This window comes from Galeopterus variegatus, unplaced genomic scaffold, assembly GCF_000696425.1.
Source record: "Galeopterus variegatus unplaced genomic scaffold, G_variegatus-3.0.2 Scaffold1239, whole genome shotgun sequence".
In the NCBI taxonomy this organism is placed as follows: Eukaryota; Metazoa; Chordata; class Mammalia; order Dermoptera; family Cynocephalidae; genus Galeopterus; species Galeopterus variegatus.
The window spans coordinates 422640-429589 of record NW_007727350.1 but is presented as its reverse complement, the minus strand read 5'-3'; the positions used below and the strand labels follow the sequence as shown (position 1 = coordinate 429589).

At 60.9% G+C, this 6950-nt stretch overlaps 1 pseudogene; it reads right to left on the bottom strand.

The window, feature by feature from the left end:
* Nucleotides 1-3488: 3488 nt before the first annotated feature.
* Nucleotides 3489-6141, bottom strand: LOC103592913 (annotated as a pseudogene).
* Nucleotides 6142-6950: the final 809 nt, after the last annotated feature.

The window sequence follows — 6950 nt, the reverse complement described above, 5'->3', positions numbered from 1 at the left end:
CCCGAGAGGATTCCAGTGCGGTCTGCCAGCTCCTCAGCCACTATCCCTTCCTCTACATGCCAGGGCCATGGGGGAAGGGGGGCAAGACCCTTGAGGCCCACCAGGCGGGAGGGAACTCCTGAGGATGGGACCTGACACCCCCTCACCACACTTGGCTCCATCCCAGAGGCTGCCTGAAGCCCCCTCCCTTACAGAGGTGGGGTGAGAGGCATGGGCCATGGGGGAAGGGGGGCAAGACCCTTGAGGCCCACCAGGCGGGAGGGAACTCCTGAGGATGGGACCTGACACCCCCTCACCACGCTTGGCTCCATCCCAGAGGCTGCCTGAAGCCCCCTCCCTTACAGAGGTGGGGTGAGAGGCATTGCATCTGCAGAGCCTCACTATGCCTGACAGCTGGTTGCCATGGAAACGGTGGAACCAGGCGCCGGCTCTGCCACAGGCCCAGTGTCTGCCCACCGGCTTGCTCAAGCCCCCAAATGCCCTCATTCTGACTCCCCCTGTCTGCATAGGTAGGGAGAAGGGCACTTCTGGACTCAGCCTCAGTTTGCCCATCTGTTGCTGGGGATAGTGTCCCAAGTCTGGCCCCTTTGGGGGACCTCTAGGTGGCAGTAAAGAGGGCAGTTGTTGGCCTATGGCTTGGCCCACCCTTACCCAGGTCCCCAGGCATAAGCAGTGCCCTGATGGTCACAGGAATGCCTGGTGCCTGCCTGGAGGATGCTGGTCAGGGAGAATGCTTCCAAACTTGTGGGAAGAGGCCTTTGGATGTGGCTAACATCTACAGGAAGGCCAGAGTCACCCTCTTTCTCCCCTGGGGCTCCACCTACCCTGCTTGACCTAGCAACACACCCAGAAAGTGCCTGGACCACCCCGGGGGCCTCAGCTGCCAACTTCCTGGCCTTGTGGCCTGGGGTGGTACAGTTGACCCAAGGAGTATGGAAGTGAGAGTAAGGGGATTCCTCCCCAGGCCATAGGGCTGAACCCCCAGTGACCTGCCCCCACTCTGGCAGGGCTTCATGGGACCCTTCAGCCACCACAGCAGATGGACCCCCGAGCACTGGGGGCTTCTGGCTAAGAATCTCACACAGCTTGGGGTGCCCAACTCCAGGAGGCTGGTCTTGGCCCCTGTTCTCATGAAGTTCCACATCCCAGCCACCTTGCCCATAACTGGCAAGGTCCAAAGTGAGCCAACAGGAGTCACCCTCTCACCCAGCCACTGGCCTTCTGGGGAAGAAAAGGGAGTGGCCCCCACAGAGCTCTTGGCCTGGGACCTGGGAAGTTGAATCCCTGTGGGTGTCAAGGGAGAGTGAGGAATGCCGGGCAGCCTCTGACCCAGCCTTCCCCCACCTCTCCCTCCCTCCCCCTCCAGGGAGGGGTCTGCTGGAAGGCCCTGCCTACACTCAACTTCCAGCTACCTTCCTGGAATGCAGGAGGAGGTGGAGGAGGAGGAGGAGCCAGAAAACACCCAGCTGCCCACTGCTCCTTGGTTCCCACTGGCCCGTCCCTGGCAGACACCACCTTCTTAGGGAGGCCTGGGGCTGGCCTAGGAGTCAGGAACACTGAGCCTGTTGGCTCTTCTGTAAATGGGACCATCTTGTACCCAGTGTGCTCCCAGGCCCTGCTCTACGACCTCAATGGGGTCCCAGGCTGGGGTGTCCCAAGATGGGGTGTCCCAGATCACTCACAACTCCTTGTAGTTGGCATCATACAGTGTCGCCCACTTGTTCTGCTGATGTGGCTGCCACTTGATGGACTGGTAGTTGGGGTCCAGGTAGGAGCCACTGAGGCTGTCGTTGTCCTGCAGGAGACCTGGGGGGAGGGAATACCCATGTGGGCCCTGTGCCCCAGGACCCACTCCCTACCTTGAAGAGTTAGCCAGCCATGTACCTGGTGACGGTGCACCTGGTGGGTGCCAAGGTGGTGTCTGGACCCGGGCGATGCTGAGGGGAAGCGAGCCGGGGCCTGGTGAGAGCGGGCCCTGGGGAGGCCAGGGTGGGGATGGGGCTCGAGCGGGGTGTGGGGGCAGGGCTGTCACGGTCCCAGGCTCCTGTTTGATCATTCCATTCAGCATCTGGGCATTGAGGGTGTTGGGGGGTGATTCGGAGCCCTGGGGAGGCCAGGGTGGGGATGGGGCTCGAGCGGGGTGTGGGGGCAGGGCTGTCACGGTCCCGGGCTCCTGTTTGATCATTCCATTCAGCATCTGGGCATTGAGGGTGTTGGGGGGTGATTCGGAGTGCTTCCTCTTCTTGGAGGGGTGTGCAGGGAGCCTGGGGGACAGAGGGGTGCACCATGGGGACTGGCTCTCCCCGAGCCCCTCCCAATGGGCAGCACCCACCCCCTCCCCTCTCCACCCTGTTTGAGCGAGCTATGCCCAGCCCAGAGGATATCTTCTGCAGGAAGCCCTAGGCCTTCGCCTCCTCGGTGCTCCCTGGCCACTGTGTGCCCCCCACTGCTCAGTGTTGTCATTCTCTGTTGTCACTCCTGACCATGGACTCGTGGAGGGCAAGAGCCACCCCTGACTTGTCTGCATCTCCGTCACACCCAGCCGGGCACACAGAGTGCTCAACGTCATTTGTGGAATGACTGAGTTGGTCCCTGCCTTCTGGTGTCACCATCAGTGTCACTGTTTACAGCAGGAACTCTACAGAGAGCCCCCTCCACGGTTAGAAAGAGGACCCGGGCCACAAGGGCTGGGGAAGGGGGGCTTCCTGAGGGGTGAGGGGCAGTTTGGGGGGGCTTGCATGGCACCCCTGCTTATTCTAGTTTACAAAGTGTTTGGACAGCAAAATCTTTCCTTGAACTAAATCTTTCATGAATTCTCAATACATCAATAGGTTGGACTCAGAGGGGCGAGCTTGGGTCCAGGTCCAGAGTCGCCTCAGAAACCTGAGGACCCGTGAAGCAGCTGGAAAGTCACTGGTGCCTGGGTAAGAGTACAGCCTGGGCTCAGTCCTGGCTCTGCCCTTCCTACTTCCACGATCTGGGCCAGCCATTTCCCCCTCTCAACCTCCATTTACCTCTCTGTGCCCACCAAATAAGAGAGCTGTGAGCAATAAGCCATGGCTGTAAATCCCCCAGGGAATTGCTGGGAACAGATGTATAAATGTGCCAACCCCCATCTTCCCTGCAGAGTCTCTGCCCTTCCCGGGTCCATCCCCATCCCGGCCTGCATCTTTGGACTGCCGGCTGCTGCCCAGATCCCCCACCCCATATCCCCCCTCGGAAGCGGCTGCCCAGCTCTTACTCAGCTCCATGTTGCTGCAGCAGTTGGTGTAGCATCTGGGACTGCTGGGTGTGGTGGAGGTCGGTGGGCACCAGACCTTGCCCCATGGTGGCATAGGGGGGGATTGGGGGTTCGGCCTTCATGTACAGGTCCCGCTGCAGGACAGGATAGTGAGGTGGGGGCGGAGGGGGGCCTGGCAGGTGGGCTGGAGGTGGGGGCACGTGCTCCAGGCGGGAGGGCACTCCCACGTGGCACAGGGTCTCAGGGGTTATTGTGCGCAGGAGATGGGGGTCTGCAGGAGAAATGGGGGCGGGTGTCAGAGTCCCACCCTACTCAGGTTCCCAGGCACCTGTTCTCCCCTAGGCAGGCTCTCCCGCTTCCAAGTGAGGCTCCCAAGCCAAGCCCAAGTGAGGGCTGCCCTCCCACCCACCCCAGGTGGGACGAGGTTGGGCAAGTGGCCACTGGTGGCATTGAGCAGGGAAGCAAGACCCTGTCCCGAGGGTGGCCAGCCCTTCACCCCATGCCGGCCAGCTCCTTCCCCCAGGCTGGGCCCAGTCCAGCTCCCTGGGCTGACCCAGATCTCAAGGTCCTCCCCAGCCCCGCAACTCTTCTCAGGCCTGCTCCTCCTCTGGGTCTCAGAAAGGAAATTCTGGAGACTCCCAGTCCAGTCCCAAGTGGGCCTTCCTCCTTCCAACAGCCCCTCTACCAGGCTCCCAGGGGCCAGCCCCCCAGCCTGAGGGGGGAGGCCCCAGCTTGCTTTGTTCCCCAGGAAGCATTCCAGGGATGTTTGTGGTAAGATAAACAGAACTCTTGACCCCTCTTCGGGCTGTAGGGAGCCGGCAGCCCAGGTCGTCCTGCTCTTGGCCACCTGGGGGCCGCTGCACCCCTGAGCACCCCCCAAGGAGAGGTGGGCCAGCCAGTGAGGCCTGCACTCAGGTTGCACCCACGGCCTTCCGCAGACGTCCACTTACCGCCGAAGGGCGCGTCCATGATGGCGCAGGCGGCAGGCGGTGGCATCACCGGCAGGGACACTTGCTCAGAGGCAGGGCCAGGCTCCCCACCCGCCCGTGGGGAAACAATAGCCAGCGCCGGGGAGTATTTGACCAGCGATAATCTCGGCCCGTTGGGCTGCTGCGGGCCCCCTCCCTCCTGCCCTCCCTCCAGATAAGGCCGCCCCAACCACTTGCCCAAACCCCAGAGGGGGAGGGCGGTGCCCGCTGGACTCACCATTCACCTGCTGGGGGGAGTAGGCCTCGGAGCCCGAGTCTGGGGGAGAGTCTGGCAGCGTGCTGGGGGAACCGGAGGAGAGGGGCTGTTAGGGACAGGTGAGCCTCTTGCCTTCAAGATGAGCAGCTTTCTGCAGGGCAGGATCCCAGAGACCCCAAGAGGCTGGGGGCAAGGAGGTCTCCGCACACTCACCCCTAGGGGCATTTCTCTGTACCACCCACCTTGAGGTGTCTAGCAGGGCCTGGGGCTGAACCGAGCAGCTTTCTGCAGGGCAGGGTCCCAGAGACCCCAAGAGGCTGGGGGCAAGGAGGTCTCCGCACACTCCCCCTAGGGGCATTTCTCTGTACCACCCACCTTGAGGTGTCTAGCAGGGCCTGGGGCTGAACTGTGGGTGGGGGGCTTTGGGTTCATGCCCAGGATCCCCTCAGATGTACTGGGTACTTGGAGGCCAATTACCACTGTCCCTGATGATGGCACAGGGATTCAAGGACTCCCTCCCTTCCTGCACCCACTGAAGCCCTAATGCTTCCTGGAAACATGGGGCCTTAGGGGGCTGGGCCTGGGAGGTCCAGCGGGTCACAGGGGGCTGCCCTGCCAAAGGCAGGTGTGGCCTAGGTAGCGAGCCAGCTTTGCCAGGCCTGGGTTTATTTTTTTCTTGCAGGTTTTGTTTTATCAGTGGTTCAACAAAAAGAATAAATTCAACCCCAAGAGGTCAACACGTCCTGTGTGAACCAGCAAGGGGGAGGCTGTGGCCACGCGGGAATCCAGCTCTTTGGCCATTCCTGGTCCCCACATCTGGACAAACCCTCCACCACCATGCCCAGGAAGCTGCCAGAAAGGTCTCCAAGCCATCCGGGACACAGCCCTTGCCTGACTGCAGAGTCCCAGTGCACCCCTGGACAAGCCACTCACACCCCTTCAGGGACTTGTTTACAGATCTATAAAATGGATTCAAGAATGTGGACCCTGCAGGTTTTGTGAGGATGACACAGAAAAGCAGATGGAGACTCAAACCTACTCTGTGCCACAGCTTGAGGCCCGGCAGGCTGACCCAGGCCTGTCCAGCTCACGTCCACGCTTTCTTGTCTGCTCCCTGCACTGCCCTGACAGTGGCCTTGGATTTATCTAGAGTGTCAAGATCCTTCACACCCTCCAGTCCCTGCAGTCCAATGCCCAGGTCCGTAGGACCTCGTGTTATCATAACCACCTCTTGCTTCTCAGTATTCCTCTATTTGGTGATGCGCTGATTGGTAACTCTCCCCCCAACCAGGACACAGGACCCAGTGCAGAAGGGATGTGTCTGTCTCATTTATCACCTAGAACAAGGCTAGGCACTGGGTCCTTCCCTGGAGCAGCCCTGGCCACAGGGTCCCTAGATGGCTCTGGACAAGCCCCGATCTCTCTCTGAGCCTCAGTGCGCCATTAGAATCCTGCCATGAGGAGCAGCCAAGGCCCATTTTTGGGTCCCCCGCGAGCAGAGGCATGTGATATAGTAGCGGTCACTCAACAGGAGCTGACTAAATGTTAGTTCTCTTCCCTCTGTCCTCAGCAGTCTGTGGCTTAGGGACAGCCTCACGGCCTCGAGCAGATGGTCTTCCTTCTGCAGCACAGGTCCATCCCTGGCACCTGAGCCTGGCCTCCAGTCCCATCCCCCACCAGCCAGGAAGTTCAGTGAACGCTGCTGACAAGCCCATGGCTGCCACTCACCCAGCACCTCCCCCGAGCTCACTCTCACTTACTTTCCACGAGACCTCGAGGGGTGAGCGTTTGGGGCTCACTTAACAGATGAAGAAACTGAGGCCCTGCCAGAGGCTGTGGGTTACCAAGGCAGAAGGCGCAGGAGATGGAGCCAGGCTGTCTGAACAGTGTCCACATGCCTGCCCCAGGCTGACGAACACAGAACTTTCTCCAAGCTCCTCTGCAGAGCCCAGCGGACCCATGTTCCCTGCTTTCCCACTGAGTATGTGCCTGGGGGCTGCCCTGGAGTCTGGCTGGGCTGGCGACCGCCTGGAACCTTTGGTCAGAGGCACTGTGTGGACCCCTGAGAGATGAGGGTGGGGGCTGGGAGGAGGGGCCTCGGCAGGGTGTGTTCCTGGCTCCACAGGCGTGCTTGGGTAGGGGAACTTGAGGTACCACATCTGAGCCATCGGCCAGCTCCCGTGGCCATAATAAGTGTCAGCTAAATGCACAAGTGAGTGGACGGGAGCCGGTGCGGAGAAGGGTGTGTAGGTGCCCTGCGTGTGTGCACGCGTGTGTAGGTGTCCCCGTGAATGTAAACAGTCGTGGCCTCCAGTCTCACACCCTCCCGTCCACTCTGCACATGGCTCTCAGAGATGTTTCTAGCACGTACGTCAGCCCTCATCACTCCCCTGCTTAGTGGCTGCTCACTCCTCAGAACAAAGCCCTCGAGTCCCTCCTGACCTGGCCCTCGTCCTCCCCACCCTCACCCTGCTATCACCCTGGGTCCCGCCCACTGCCAGGCCTTTGGCCAGCACCTCCGGGG